Below are 17,493 nucleotides of genomic sequence, written 5' to 3'. Positions count from 1 at the left end.
TTATTGACTTTGAAGCTGTTTGAGGATATATTAAACATTGTTATACCTTATAGATAGCCTACTATCAAAAGATTTTTAGTTATATTTTATTTTTAAAAAGGAACATAAACGTGCAGTGAGATGGTCAGAACAATAATAAATATTTTAAAACTATCCTAGCGGTTTTTCTCCTGTCAAGATGTGGGCTTTTAATTTATAAATCATTATGTGGGGTGCACAGAATTAGAGATACGAGATAGTAAACGCCCAATATTTGTAAATTTATAAAGTAAGTATATTCAAAACCAGTGATTCAATCAGTTCAGTACATTCATAACCTGGCTAAGTGGGGTTTCTATGACTACCATGCGTTTAAAACGGAATACCGCTAACTAAATAGGTGTAATATGTTTTGAAATTTCATCCTGAACGAAACCAGTAGCAGCATATTTAAGTTATTAAACTGCATGGGTTTATAATAGTAGTGTAGTATTGTTTAATATTAAGTAGAAATAATTTGGTATGTTTTCCACTTGTAAATCGAAACTCTTTATCTCTGCATTCCGTCTAGTTTTAAACAGATTTTAAGTAGTTTCAACAAATCTAAATATATTTAAAATGTATAAACATACAAATAATGATGATCTTATATGTGGGTCTACTGTTTTTTTAGATATAATTTAGTATATGAATGTGATTTTATAAAAGTACTGAATGTCCATGTTCCTGTATCTTATTGTTAAAAACAATGACATCAGTCCTCTATTTATTTATAACAAGGAACAGATGCGACACCTCAGCTGTCCTCTTATCTCCTTTTACTGATAAGGTATCAGCAGATGCCCCGTTATCTCTCTAACTCGGGAACTGATCGTTTGGTTTAAACTTTAAATCGCAATTTCCATTAGTTTCCTTATAAATTCTTTCAATTTATGAAGCCAACCAAATGTAAATGTAAAAGAAAAGATGTACGTACTGTGTGAAATTATAACGTACCTAGTTTTGAATTGCCTTTAAAACGAATAATTCTTTGACATCGAGTGAAATATAATCATCATTTAATAATCTGTTAGTTTTAAAACTCACCTGGAGTCTCTATTAATTGAATTCTTTCTGTTTCAGCACACCTCTTCCTTCAAATTGTAACTTTCACTTCTAAGTATTAAAGAACGGAGTCACCATCGCTAAGTTCAAGGTAATATATTAGTACTTTTACACATCTTTTTGTAAGATAATTAAATAAATTAAGCTTTAAAACGTATTCAAATATCTAAAAAAAACTGCGCATTTTTCTTTTGGATTAAATTCGTATCTTTTTCTGTTAGCAGGTGCAAAATTAATGTTGAGTATTTTTATTTTTAATATCTACTTAGGATCATAGAAAATTTATTAGTATTATTCCAATAAACATGAATATTAAAAAATTATTTTCATTTTAAACGTCAGGAAATATGATAATCATTTATCATATATATTTTAACAAGCTTCTGTTTGGAACTTATGTATGATACTTTATTAACGACTGAGTATAATCAATCATTAGCACAATTTCTTTTGCAGATACTGGAAGATATGTAATGAGGATTTACTTGAAACTGCAGTAATACGGATTTACTGCAAAGTTATTTCCTTTACGTATTTACAGAAAAAACCATATATCAATTTGATTGCTTGGAAACCAAAAATGTACACCCTAAGTAATAACTGTTCTTCTTCACTTTATTTTATCCCCATCACAATTGTTTTTCTTTCCTTTAACAATACAATTCATAATATTATTTGAACTTTTACATATTACTTATTCAACTAATATACTACATATTACAAATGTAGTATGTTTAACGCAGTAATAAATATGCAATGCAGTTAGGCCTACTTTTGATGTATATTGTTTACTTTACTTGTGATGTAATGTTTTGTTAGAACTGTACGAGCAGCGTTCAAACTATTTGTTAGCGTTTTTAATATGTAATACTGAAATTCGTCTGGTTAATATCTTTGTATTGAATTTTATTTAAAAGGTGTCATTAATTATCACTGTTCGTGTATACCGTTGACAGTTTACGGGCAGAAATGGAAACTTGATTTCAAAATTAAAACCCGTTAAATTCTATGCATCGGCCGTTATTTCAAGGCCTCTGAGCATTCGGATATTTCAGCGCTCAGAGAAATAGTCTAATGTTTGAAACCTGTGAAGGACATAACAGAAGCAACTGAAAACTATGTCAGAATATAAATGATTGCAGACTGCAAGAACCATACCATACGATTGTATGCAAGCTTGCACCGGCTGATCGCGTGCAATCACAACCATTGCCCGCTGACACCCGACTGCAGACGCAATTATAACTCTCCCCGCCACTCGAAGACGTGTGACGTACGGGCTTTCTTGGGGGATGATTATTGCGGGCACAAATAGTGGGTGGGGAAGCGGGGGAGGGGGGCAATTTTTGAGTCCGGTGCGATCACTTGAGGAAAGGGTTGGGTTGCATACAAAGCGCGCGTGAAGGGATCGGAGAGCCCTCGCTGGCACTCAAGGACTACATCTTAGAATGCAGTCCTGCTTCCCTTAACGATCTGGCGTGGGCCTAGAAGGGTTACCAGTCGGTAAGGGACACAGACTTGTTTTGTTATAATTAGGATTGTTTGCGCTGATAAATAATCAACTTAATGGTCTCAGTCAGTTGTAGAGTACTCTTCCTGAAGTTACGCCCCATGATATTTTCTTTGAAATGATTGTGGAAAAAATGAAAATGTTTAAAACTTTAAAAATATCTAAACATTTGTTGTTAATTTTTGTTGTTATAATACTTATATCTGAATTGAAAATCGGAATGTAAAGCCTTAGCCATCACTCGGACAGAGAGAGAGAGAGAAGAGAGAGAGAGAGAGAGAGAGAGAGAGAGAGAGAGAGATAGACTAAAATTAATTTCTTTCTCATTTCAGACGTGCTTTGCGAAGCACATGAAATGCATAAATGCATGTTATACAATTATTGAATAAAGACTTTTTGAACTTTGAACATCTAGAAAATGTACATTTTAAACTTGATTCATATGTGCTTGTTCTTAATTTTAAATCCGGTCTCATTAAAATTCCCGCAAGAAAGAGATGTTTGGATAAAAAATTAATAGTAATTTGAATCTTTTAACGAATATTTTAGTTTGCAGTGTACTATACTACTATTATCTACGTACATAGTTTGTATACACCTGCCAGCAAATTGAAATACATCGTACCACGGCTACGTGTTAGAGAGAAGTACCACAATTGTGTCAGTCTACACTGATTCAGTAACTCGGTTTCCCAATTTCACACCTCCCAGATGCACTTACGTTCCTCGACATTGAAATACATCGTACCACGGCTACGTGTTAGAGAGAAGTACTACAATTGTGTCGGTCTACACTGATTCAGTAACTCGGTTTCCCAATTTCACACCTCCCAGATGCACTTACGTTCCTCGACATTGAAATACATCGTACCACGGCTACGTGTTAGACAGAAGTACTACAATTGTGTCGGTCTACACTGATTTAGTAACTCGGTTTCCCAATTTCACACCTCCCAGATGCACTTACGTTCCTCGACATTGAAATACATCGTACCACGGCTACGTGTTAGAGAGAAGTACCACAATTGTGTCGGTCTACACTGATTCAGTAACTCGGTTTCCCAATTTCACACCTCCCAGATGCACTTACGTTCCTCGACATTGAAATACATCGTACCACGGCTACGTGTTAGACAGAAGTACTACAATTGTGTCGGTCTACACTGATTCAGTAACTCGGTTTCCCAATTTCACACCTCCCAGATGCACTTACGTTCCTCGACATTGAAATACATCGTACCACGGCTACGTGTTAGACAGAAGTACTACAATTGTGTCGGTCTACACTGATTCAGTAACTCGGTTTCCCAATTTCACACCTCCCAGATGCACTTACGTTCCTCGACATTGAAATACATCGTACCACGGCTACGTGTTAGAGAGAAGTACCACAATTGTGTCGGTCTACACTGATTCAGTAACTCGGTTTCCCGATTTCACACACCTCCCAGATGCACTTACGTTCCTCGACATTGAAATACATCGTACCACGGCTACGTGTTAGAGAGAAGTACCACAATTGTGTCAGTCTACACTGATTCAGTAACTCGGTTTCCCAATTTCACACCTCCCAGATGCACTTACGTTCCTCGACATTGAAATACATCGTACCACGGCTACGTGTTAGAGAGAAGTACCACAATTGTGTCAGTCTACACTGATTCAGTAACTCGGTTTCCCAATTTCACACCTCCCAGATGCACTTACGTTCCTCGACATTGAAATACATCGTACCACGGCTACGTGTTAGACAGAAGTACTACAATTGTGTCGGTCTACACTGATTCAGTAACTCGGTTTCCCAATTTCACACCTCCCAGATGCACTTACGTTCCTCGACATTGAAATACATCGTACCACATCTACGTGTTAGAGAGAAGTACCACAATTGTGTCAGTCTACACTGATTCAGTAACTCGGTTTCCCAATTTCACACCTCCCAGATGCACTTACGTTCCTCGACATTGAAATACATCGTACCACGGCTACGTGTTAGACAGAAGTACCACAATTGTGTCAGTCTACACTGATTCAGTAACTCGGTTTCCCAATTTCACACCTCCCAGATGCACTTACGTTCCTCGACATTGGGTCCTGTAAATAACACACATTAAATATTTTTACTGCACGGTTAACCAACACTAAAGCTAAATACCGTATCGTTAACGTAACGACTACTAATAAATTGTCATTATTTTAAATTAATTACACATTATATGAGTAATCTAGCTGTCCCTAAAATGCGGAAATCTTCTGGTAAACTTAACCCGGAGCGACTGGGTAACTGGCAATTAGCAGCACTTAACAAAAGATCTGATTGGCCCCGGTGGCGTGGAGGGGGCATTACGGTGGGAGGGGGGAGGGGAGGGTGAACACTTTAATTGCGAGAAAGACAATCGGTAAGACGCCACTGTTGCAGTGCCCCTTTCACTCCAAGAATGGAAGATTTCAATATCGCGGATTATAATAGTGAATAGCGTCTTCCGCGCCAATATCGTAGCATTAGCCAAGAGCCGCTGTGATAGAACAATGCCGAGGCCCCGGGCACGGACACCTCCGCCTCCCCCTTCTTCTTCTTTACAATTATTGCTGTGAAAGAAAGTCCGACATTCATGGCTAAGTACCCGAATATGCAAGGGGTATTCGTGGTGAATAATAATGCTTATTAGGATGGCCCTGTTCGTTGTAGTCTATGAAGAATACACCAACTAATTCTCAAATTAAAAATGTCAACACATATTTCATTTTAAGTGTTTTTCACGTTTTCCTCAAAACCCGTTAAAGAGTTTCGAGGCTTAATTTTGAAAATTATTTTAAAAGGCTCAATACTTGACCTGGGTTTTTTTCAGACACTTAGTAAAATTTCCTAAGATATGTACCCTATAATACACTAAATTAAAAAAAACCCTTACTAAAAGATTTTTACGTTTCATATTTGACACATTCTTTCATATTTTCAAATGATTCTTATTACTGTTAATTGAACCTCATGCCATCAATAATAAAAATGCCCAGGAAATGTTAATATGTTGTCTTGTTGACTAATTCTGAAATTAAATGTTAATGTTTTTCACGTCTTCCTCAGAGCCCGTTAAAGAGTTTCAAGAATTAACGTAGATAGTTTAATAGGCTTAATAATAAATTAGTCTAAATCTTAACCAGGGGTTTTAACTTAGAAAAATGTATCTACCCTATAATCCACTAAAAAACCTCACTAAAAGTTTTAACATTTCATATTAAACCCATTCTTTCATATCTTCAAATAATTCTTATTGTTAACTGGACCTTGTGCCATTTAGACCCAAAATTCCCAGGACATTTTGATATGTTGTCTTGGACAATGTTAATGTATCTGATTTGAACATAACAACATTTTTGATTGCATAGTTTTTTCAATTAGACCGGGTGTAGACCGGGATTTGTTTGTTCGTATAACTTTGTTTATAATTGTTGATCACATCTGAGAGGTTTTTGACTACAAAAGTCTTCTACTTCTTCGCCTCGATTCAAAAAGATAATTTCCACCTTGGCGGCCTCCCTCCCTGCCAGCGACTGTAGCTTTTGTCGCTTTAGTCACTCCGGGAAGGCGCCATTCTCTCGAGTCTTTAACACCTCGCAACAGTAGCGCAGGCAGTCCGTTCTTTGAGAGGCGTCGGGTCGAGTAGTAACCCAGTCACCCGACCAAGAAGGCGCGAAGAAGGGTGTGGGCCGGGATCGCGAACCACGCAGCGCGCTAATTAAGGCGCCTCGAGCGTCAACCTCACTCCAGACTTCAAAGAAAATTAGACAAATGGTAAAATTATAATGATGTCCTTAAAAATGTTAATTGCTTAACTACTAATTAACAGTGGGTCTTGCTTTGCCCCGCGAATAACGAAGGATTGCCATTTAAGATACGACATCGGCCCTAAATTTAAAAGGCCCCTTCAACTCGCTTCCCATTTCACGCTTTACAGTTCCGTATGACAAAATGCCTAGCTCAGGGTTGCAGGCGTTTCTTTGTTCCCGGTTACACACGTTCGCGCGCTATGAATCACGCGACAATAAACGCTTTCTTTCACCGTATGTCTTAATTAGGACGCAATTAAATCATTCTAATTAAACACTTTCCGTATTCGTGCGGATCCGCTTGATTTTTATCCGTTCCGTTTTACAATTTCACGTCTTTTGTGGCAACCAGATACGTTGCTTTGCAGCGTTGCTCCGCCTTGCTCACGCTAACTTGCGGTGGTTTTCACAGTTCGCATGATAAGGTTTTCAGTTGCCGAGTTTCTGCGTCAATTATCTCCTCATTTCATTAATATTTTGTAAACGACCAGCGACGTGTTATATTTACTGAATGGGTACGGCCATTTTACGTGTTACCTTTCAGCTGACGTTTCCCAGCCCTTCCTGCTTCTCGCAGCCGCGTTTATCAATTTACTTTCATTTCGTATATATTTGTAAAAACTTTCCTCTATTAATTGGCGCATATGTTGTTTGCCGAATGTTCACTTTCAACTACAGTATATTCACGTGCCCTTTCCCAGTGTGGGATATTCGTCATTAATTAATACCCGCATTATAGTTAACTGAGATTAAATTTACAGACTAATATAATAAGAGTAGAAGTCAGTAAGTACTTTTTTAATAAAAGAAGCCCTTATAAAATCAGGATTAAACCCTGCATTACTCCGATTTCACTGGAGATTTACCTAGAGTACTCGTGGCGATGATGAGGAAGTGTCAGAGCAAGGAGATGGCTATAACGAGCGACCAGATACGAGACGAGTGCAGGCGCGATCATTGTGGCAGTTGTAATGATTTGTGCGTGAGTGCGTGGCATGTACTCAAGACGCACTTTGCTATCCACGGCCTCCGTAATCAAGACCGACCTCCCCTCATCAAGGTGCTTGCCAGTCGGCCTTGTGTTCTCAAAAAAGCGTGCATCCTCTGCTCCACGTATCTTCATTTAATCAACTCCCGTTCCGAAAGATACGTGTAGATTATTATACTATTTTATTAAATTGTCGTTTTTTTTTAACTTTTCAATATTCTGATCGCTTTGTGCACTAATTCTCAATCATGTTTTTCGGGGTCAAATTAGAAGTGTTTTCCTTTCACATAAACTAAAACGCTATTATTCAAAATCATGCGACGATTTTGATTTATTAATTACTCAAATGAAATGTGTAACCTTGCTAATTCTAAAATTTAGTTTTTTTTTTTACTTGGACCAAACCAAAACCAACTCTGTTGTCTTTTAAGTCATTAAAAAAATAAAAATTACAGATATATATGTATTTGTTAAATTTGTATAAGTGGCAATTTAATTTCAATAAACATTGAATCACAAAAAGTACTTGTTCCGCCGGGACTCGAACCCGAATCTGTCACTTGCCGGGAGAATGTGCTATAATTATACCATAGAGCCCATATATTTATAACCGGAATACCAGGAAGTTTTGCCACGACCATAATCGCCAAAGTCCAGTTAAGTGCAAGGCTTAACTTATCTACAGCCTGTAGCACTGACAAAGGAAGCGGATACTGTGGGCTGGAGGAGATTAGGGGAGGAAGAAGAAGAAACGGGACAAGACAAGGAGTGGCGCATCGGATGCTGATAAGAGATAAAAATAATTGGCACGCGGTCTTGATAAGGAGAGGACATTCGCACTGATAACTGGGGACGCCCGATCCTTCTACACAGCTCTGCATAATCCTAAGGACACCCGAAAAAGATTAACAGTAGTTTAGTTACATTTGTAATATGAACAAATAATCTTATTTTGAATTTAATTTTAAACCAACAAACGTAAAAATAACTTACTTACTATATCATCTGTCTTCAAGCCACAAGAAGGATGGATTATCTGTTTAGCAGGCAGCAAATCCTGTTGTTATAAGATTAGTATCAACGTTTCATAGGATGACTTATGAGATTCCTTAAGATTACTATTCAATACTCAAAGTGGAACTCAAAGACATTTAATTACACCTTCCTTGACTTCTTTCAAGGCTTTAGTGCGTTATGCAATTTAACATTTGGTATGTCGTGAACATAAAACACCTACTACGCAAAGAATTAATTGCCTGTCACTGGAAAATAGCTGAAAAAAATATTGTTCAATATTAATCTTGACATTTTGCTATTGATTTTCTTTAGAGTATTTGCCATTGTAAGAAGTATTGACTACTGCTCACGTATTCAACCTAAAATGTTTTAGAACCATTTTTGAAATCCATTATAAAGCATTATAAAGTTGTTGTTAGGCAGAAGTCAAATTACGATGTAAAAAATAAAATATAAGTCATTATGTTAATCAGAAGTATATTGATGACCGTTTCCGGGCTGGAAAGCAAGCATCATGTAAAGTTCAGATATCTGTGAAAACTCGTCGGGTATATTGTTAACAAAATAACGAAGACATATTTGTAGACCAAGTTTAATGAGTGATAATAGAGGTTCCTGACCGCATATTAATCGTAGCAAACAAGAAAGTGGAGAAAAGAAAACTGAATTGTCTGTTTTATACAAGAATTCAAGTTATCTGTTTTCAATTAAGGATCTTCCATAGAAGAGGAAACATTTTGGTCGATTTTAAGAACTAGTTGTTAAATAATGTAAAATTATTTAATTTTACACCGATTTCAAAACTTATTCTCCTCGTAATTAATGTATTGCAATCCTAAATACTTTGTGGCAAGAGCTTGTTTTTGTAATAATTCCAAGAACACCTCCTCCCCTACCCCCCTCAATACACATTATCTCCTACTTTAACATGCTTTCCACCGCCTGGGAAAAAATAATGGGTGCAATTAAGGTAGTGGACGTTTCGCGTGCCGGAAGAAGTCTGATAGCATCGCCACCTGTGCTGTAGTGTGGGATATGGCCCCGAGCCGGATAACATCGGGTATTCATTGCTCAACAGTTGGTAACACCGGCGGAGTAATTGGCGGCCTGTTGCGAGCCAAAATGGCGGTCAGCCGCTTACAGTGGGAAACAAAAAGGAGAGAAAAGGCACGAACCGGTTGGCCAATAAGAGATAGCTGACTGTAGCCAATGGTAGGTGAGTAGAGGACCACTTCCGCTCTGTGATTGCCGTTCATCCGGTGGCAGTGGAAGTGGCAGTGGAAGAACCAGAAGGCAATGGACTTCTGGCTGGCTATCTCTTAGTCTCAGGCTGGCAGGTGTAACGGAAGAAATCGTTGTAGTAACCTAATCAATCTTTCACAGCATAGTTTCACAGAATTGAAACAAAAAAACTTAAATATAATTTTTGCAATATAACGTTATTGCATTAATGTAGAATTAGTTGGTTTTACATGTTTTAGAAACCTAATATACGAATTAACTAATAATAAGATGGGCATACACGTTTATGTACTGTCAAATACTAATTTACTTACAGGCGCTCTCTTCAAAGCTCTCTCTCGTATAGAATTCAATTCCCGGATAGTATAACACACTATATTTCTATGAGTTTTGGGTGTTATCATGTGAAAAATAGCATAAAACTGCGGTCACTTTATTAGATATAATGCGGAGATGAATCCATAAGTAATTAAATCGCGCTTCGATCAGCTGTTAATGTCACTACCACTGTGAATAGTTTTGGGCTATTAAGGGTTATAATATACAATATTATAACCTAACATCTGTTCACGAAGTTACCATTATAAGTACGTTAACTTATAGATCAAGATATGAAAGGGTGGATATTTTATCTTATCGTAGAATTTTTCCCGTATCAATCAATTATGAACGTGCAAATTGTTCATAGTCACAATGTGAACATAACCTAAATCTTTTATAATGAACTAATTCTGGGACAAATGACAAGAAGTTTGATTAAATATTGCACTTAAATTTGGTAAGTATAACCACTGTGTATAAAGTATAGAAATATATTCTCGGAACAGTACAAAGTTTTAAAACACCTTACATTTTACTTCACAGATTTTAAGCGAGAGAGAACACTGTAGAGAACCCCTCCGAACACTAAAATGCTCTATATTTACAGAAATAGAATTATCACAATCCAGTATTGATCGGTATGTGCTTGTTCCCTAAAGTACGAAGAGCTACCCGCACTATCATTGCTGGCGCGATAATCTTCATGATAAGATAACGGTAACTGACTTCTTGGAAAGTTGTGACGGGCCAGATAGACTTGTTCTATAAACACAGCGTCAAGTGTAGAACTTGGCTCATTCGTACCTTAATGTTGGCCTCAAGGTCTGACCATTCCATCAATAATGCCGCAGTCGGCAGACGTTAGGCAACAGTTGTAGACTCAGCGGCGGCGAAAGTTTCTGATAATTATCGGTTAGGGCAGAACATTTCCTTCGGCAAACAGAACTTCTCTGGGCGAGCGTGAACCATGGGGTCACTCACATTTCTTGCCTATGTTTAATTTCTTCCCTGTCTCCTTCTTTGTGGTTACTTCATTGTTTGTCCAAGTCAATAAGAATCCGCGATTCCAGGTTCTCATGGAACGATCTGATCCAAAAGGATTTGATCCTTTGCGATTTAATCTTTTCAGAGTTGAGAAGCTGTTAAATACTTGTTACTCACTAGGGCACTCGTGAACAAACTGTCTAGACCTCGCATTGATAGGCGAAGCCCGGTTTTGAACTATATTTCTTTATTTTCTTCCTTAAAACAATAAAGATTATTTCCTTGGTTTGTGTTTCTATCATTAGTTAAAACGGCGGGTCTTTTTCGTTTAAGGGCCAGCACCTTACAAACATACTATACCTGACTGACAGTGCATTTAATCGTTTTTTTTTTTTTTTTTTTTTTTTTGTGTTATTAGTTCGTAGGCCAGTAGGCCTAGTCCAGGTACTACTTCTAGTATAAACTCGTCTTATCTTATCAGTGATAAACGCGCGCCGCTTATCTTTTGCCTGTAATGAAACCTGCGTTAGTTCTGAGTTTTGTATCAATAAAGCGTGGTGAGTTCATCAGGGCTTGAACTTTGCAAGCTCGAGTTAATTTTTTTTTTTTCTAAAAGAGCAAGCAGCGCAAAGCGCTGCGCAGCGGGCAAGCATCGCGTGATCTGAGTTTTGAATAGGCAAGCTACGGTCTTTTGTGCTGGTCCTTAAACGAAAAAGACCCAAAACGGCAGAGAAAAAAGTACATCGGTCGATAATTTTCTTTGCTACTGTAGGAATCGTTATTAGAAAAACGTAATTTTTTCTTTGTTTAGAATTTTTATATTTTTTGAAAAAAAAAACTACGGAAGGTAGGAAAACATATCAACATTTCTTCAATTTTAAATTTGAGTTAAGGACATTGTACAAATTTAAGTGCGCCAGAATAAAACACAAACTCTTTAAAGACGTGTAGGGAACATTATCACTGTTTAAATACCAATTTTAATCGTACAATTACATTTGAACTGATCGTGTAATGGCCTCTCTTTTACTGAACAATTTGACACAGATTTATAAGCATATTAAATGTTAAAAGTTGTAGCGTTTTCTGATATAGTGCATAGAAAAACACAAGAGTGAATTTGACTAGATCTATCTTTACCAATTGCATGTTTTATTCTCATTAAACCATAAGTACAATAAAAATATTTTGTAAGTTATTTGTTGTATTAGGTAGGCAACGTGAAAAACACGATAATCGGAATAAGTACTACTAAATACCTTAGTTGATAATGTTATCAATTGATTTTTTTTTTTTTTACTGTCAAGTCACTAAACACCGATAAGTAGAATAAAAATCCAATTTTAACAACATTGTTACAATTTTGGCCCACTACTTTGTACTACTCGACAGAAGCAATTTTTATTTTAATGTACCACAAATTTTGAAATTATACGCGATTTAAATTCATTTTCTACGTTTTAATCTGTAAAAAACTAGCAAAAGAAAAACGTCTGAGAAGTCTTAGAATACATTAAACAGGAACCTATTTAATTGAACAGAGGACATAATTATTTCACTTAATATGAAATTTATGTGAGGTTTGAAGAACTTGAAGGAGCCAAGCCAAAGGAACCGGAGGTTTTCCGAAGTGGAGCGAGTGCTCAAGGAACAGCGAGCCTTAATTAAATAAGGCTCTGTTTCTTGCGACAGCAACAGTTAATTAGTAGAAAACTAGCACTTTGGTCTTTAAGTGTAAAAGTAACTCGTAACCGAAACGAACTTTGGTTTAACACAAGCACTCGTGTCCCGAGATCGGGAAGGAAGTGCGGGGAAATGCGAAAGAGCATCGCATCGGGAAGTCGGATATAATTGACGGTTGCAGCCAAGCGCCTAGCATATCCATACCCAGCGAGTCGCAGCGATCGATCGACTGAGCGCATCAACCGTCCGCTAAGTCTCTTATAATTGCTGTATGTCTTTGCTGATTGCAACGAGTCGAGCGGTAATTGTAGCCCCCCTCCCACCCCTGCACACTGGCCACATGCGAACCCGTCGAACAGTCATTTCAGAGTTGTTTAGGTTAAAAATTAAGAAACTTATTTGCTCAACGGAGTTTATAGAGTGATTTCCGTTTTAAAGTTATTATCGCCACCTTTAAAGTTGCCAACTTATTTGTTTCCGTGGGTTAACTGGTGGTTTTCTTCCATAAAAGCACATTATGAGTGTGCTCTTCGTTGAGTGGCTGTTGTCGCCATTGTTTTAATGTCGTCTTCGTGACACCGTGCCTAGACCCGCAATAGAGTAAGTTTACTTTTAATAGGTAAGTTTAAAAGTGTAGCAATTCACATAGAGAAGGCGTTCAAGTCATAGACCCAATTTATCTCAGAATACTTATCAATTTAAATACTTAAGCCATAAATACGTTTCACGATAACTTAATTCAACGGATTTGAAGAATATCGAGCATTCATTGTCCACAACTAAATTGTCCGTGGTGTCAGTGACCATAAACGTATGATTACCGTTTCCGCGTGTACTTTTCCCAGAACCAAACTTAGCCTCGTAACCACGCAAGGTAATGTATTCCTCACCGTCCAATTGAGACCAAAGTCAAGCCCTCCATTGTGAGTGTTCCATCGGATGCACGGACGGCTGCCCTCCATTCAACCCGCGATGTCCTCGCCTCCGGCGCCATTGTGGCCCACGGATTGGTCAGTGGAAGTAGGAGATGGGAGGCGTCACTTGACCAGGATGTTGCAACCGGAAGTGGAACAATACATTCCTCAGGATCTACGGGCCATGGGGCACATCTCTCAATCAGCACTTCCGTCGGTGTCATCGCACCAGAAGACTGGTGACTGCCCAAGGCCGACTTTTGCATGTCCAACGGTCTATCTCGCAGATTGTGCCGATCTCATGGTCTAATGAGTGAGTGGCCATTCAGGGCAGGAAGTCATCCTTCATTCGTGATTGGTACATCAAAGACTTTTTGTGTCGGGGAATCGCGTGCTGAGTATCGCTTCCTCTCATGGGAAAATCTTCCTTCCTCAAGGACATTTCGGATGTAGAAATCTAGTTTTGGTCATCACTTTTCCGTTACGGATATGTGTTGGCTATCCCAAAATATTCTAGATAGATTTCACAATCAAATCCTCGTAGGCTGCTGGCAAAACAATCCAGATCTCAATATTTTCAGCAAATCACAACCGTACTTAATTGACATAGTTTTATTTGCAGATTGTTCTTTAACGACTCGTGTCACATTCACAAAATTGTAGATTATTTGACCTTACCCTCTCCACAACCCATTGGAATAGCCATGGCAGATACAACATAAAATGAGCGGAAATCGATGTACCAGAACTCACGAGCCTGTTTGGAATAACTTTCCAGACAGCTGTGCCACTCAGGGTTTCTCCAAAGTCAACAAGGGCAGAGGCTATGGCCAAGATATGCAGGGAGCAAGAAGTGGTGTCTAATTACAGGCCGATGTCTCGCGTACTCAGGCGAGCAAACACAAGACTCCTGCTAGCCTAACTGTTACCGCAGCTGTACAATTGAACCTGGCAGGCTTCCGGCACATCTGTGTCGTTAGATGGTATCCTTCCAGCCAACGAGGATCTTCGTTCGGTTAGTTTTCAAGTGGGCCTAGAGGTTTCTGAGGAATAGGGAGGATATTAGGGGAGGTTTTTGCCGGTCCAAAGGGAGGATTTGGCATTTTCGGATTGAGAAAAGTGTTTATGCCTGGAAATATATTTTTAGTTAACTAGAAGAAGGAAATCGTATTAATTTTTGTTAGATAATTTGCATCAGTAAACAAAATGAATCTATTCTAACAGGTTACCAAAAGTCATTGTTGGTGGTACAAACTTTTCTAGACATTTCATACCCTTTGCCTTTCATGTGTTTTGAAACTCTGAAAGTAGAAAAAATAATATTTTAGACTTTATGAACAAAAGAAGTGAGGTGTATATAAACCTAACTAGAACAAATGTAAGCTGAAGTATCCTAAATCTGATGCAAAGTCCAACCTCTACCTGAGCACTTGTTAGGAGAAACAACCTTACGAAACCTTTTCAACTTATTTTGGGATCTGAACCGGATACAAAGATTTATCGTTCTCAAACATCGTATTCTTAAAAATCTTTTAACTAGAGTAAAATATATCAAGTTTTGTAGGCAAACCTTGGAGCCATTGGGTCGTATTCATAAAGAAAAGCATATGCTTATACTTGCATAATCTCAATGATATCCTTCTGTTTGTATTCATAACAATTTCAAGTATAATCTTATATTTGTAGAGTCGAAGCATATCCTTTTGCCGTTGAAAAAGTAAATGGTTAAACTCTCTCTTTTATTTCACTAAAAAGCACATCCTACAGAAAAACTGAGATCAGTATCAAACTCACCTCTATGTTGAACGGTTGTTTCCACGATTTTCAGACTGATGGCAGATGTTTTGAATGTGCGTACGTGAAACATTACAAGCCCCGTTTAAGTACACTTGTTCTAGATTTCAAAATGTTATACCGTCTCAGACGGACTAACCTTTTACTAGCGCTATGAGTATATCCTGCAAGTATAAGGTGATCATTATAAAAACAGAAAAAGAAAATGCGTATACTTCTACCTTTTATTTATAATCATAAACTTATACATGTACGTCTATCTTATGCTTTGAAGGATATCCTTCGTTTTTATAAATACCACCATTATAATTGATTCTGGGTTTAATGTTAGTTTGCCATAAATTATTAAAACTTACGGAATAAAAATGTGACTTGGATACCTACTGTTATCCCAGATTTCGCCCGTCAGACCACATTCCTGGGGGTGGGCGACCGCTGAGACATCGAACCAATCTAGAATAGTTACAGCTAAGACAAGAAGTTTAATTGACTGCGAAGAGAAGGAATCTTGCCGCGTGGTCGCTCTTCCATTACAACTTGCCTGTTACTCGTCCGATTCCATTAATTTCCATTGGCTTCCAATCGCCAACTTGCCCCTCAATGCTGCATAAATTAGCTTTCTTGGCCAGCAGACTTCGTTTGGCTGTTGTAACTCCGAGCAGAGCAGTCTTTCAGACAAGGCTTTGTTACGGACAGCACCGTAACTAATTATTGTTACAGAACTAAGATAACTATAAGTAGTATAATTGGGGGGGGGACGTACTGTATTATAATTTGACCTTATTTTGTCAATTAAAAAGAATCACTCCTAGTGCAACTGTCCACTCTACTATGGTCTCTTTTGCTGTCGAAGAAACCAATTTCACAGGTAGGTAGGTGACAATTAGGTGAACCCTCTTTTACACCATCTGACTCGTCAAAATTTTGACAGGCACAAATTTGGATTTCCTAGTAAACACTAGGCTGAGTTTGTCTCCTTTGTAGATTGACCCGGTAAGCAATCACATCAGAGACATTGCGTGTGGAGACAAATTATCATCCGATGACTCTGGGGTCAAAATTGGATCGAACCGTTGCGGACCGACTTGCAGATGTCTTGTCGCCGATAGGGGGTGAAGAGCTGGGCGACAGAGGTGTGACTACAGGCTACAGGTGTGACATCACCTGCGACAGCTGATTATATACACGCACACATGCACGCACGCGGGCACGCGCCCCATCCATATCTTACCATTCGCCGCCCACTACTATCCTTAGCCCCTATCCATCAACAGATGCCTTGTTGCTGATTCTTGCATGACTAACAAGGCATGTGACATCAGCGGTTACGGGTTTGTGACATTCTTGTGAGTTACCAGACAAATCATTGTTACGTGATTCTAAAGAGAGTGTGAATTTGTAAGTTTTGAGTACGGTCAATATTGCCCAAGGAAACGGAATGTAAGGAAGGCTAATTATTGAATAATATTTAATTAAACATATTACAAATATACTGTACAAATACGGTTTAAAACATCCCCTAATAATGTTGGTAAACGTAACCATGCCAACATTTTTGTTTGGAATATGATTTTAACAACTACATGTATTCAAAGAATAAAATAACTATGATATTAAATGACTTAATGGTATTCGTTACTGTGTATATTAATTAATTTTTGAACTAATATCCAATTCTGAAATCTTTAATTTAATATTTCCTTTCATTCAAATTAAAATTCTTTATTTATCTTATAGAATATAAGGACATTAAAATAAAGGTCATTGAAGAAGTAGAGCCATTGCAAATAAGGCTTTAGGTGTGTTATCTGTTACAACTTTGGGATGAAACAAATAACTTATAAAATTCTAGTTTTTATTTGGAAAGCCATAAAAATTAAATTTAATCAAATATTTCTGATAGTAAGCGTTAACTCTAATTTTAACTGTATGTTTAAAATCTATCAACTGATCTAATGTTATGACGTTTACCAATCATAAACAGGATAAGGAACATATGAAACGGGTATATTGAAACTATAAAATGTGTATAGATGTTTTAGTAAACTTCCTATCTCTGGAACGAGCTTTAGAAGCTCGCTTCATCCCTCCTTGAAGCAGAGCTCACGGCCGGATCTAATAATGACTCC

General features: G+C 37.7%; 1 protein-coding gene across 5 annotated transcripts in view; it reads left to right on the top strand.

Moving 5' to 3' along the window:
* LOC124352955 (homeobox protein prospero-like) overlaps positions 1-17,493 on the top strand; it is a 98,953-nt gene that overhangs the window by 9,936 nt on the left and 71,524 nt on the right. For all 5 annotated transcript variants that reach the window (XM_046802706.1, XM_046802705.1, XM_046802704.1 and 2 more), the window contains exon 2: positions 1,102-1,174. The gene's annotated coding sequence lies outside the window, so the exon portion shown is untranslated. The remainder of the gene's footprint in view (positions 1-1,101; positions 1,175-17,493) is intronic.

Source organism: Homalodisca vitripennis, chromosome 1 (assembly GCF_021130785.1).
Source record: "Homalodisca vitripennis isolate AUS2020 chromosome 1, UT_GWSS_2.1, whole genome shotgun sequence".
Lineage (NCBI taxonomy): Eukaryota > Metazoa > Arthropoda > Insecta > Hemiptera > Cicadellidae > Homalodisca > Homalodisca vitripennis.
This window is presented reverse-complemented; position numbering and strand designations above follow the sequence as displayed.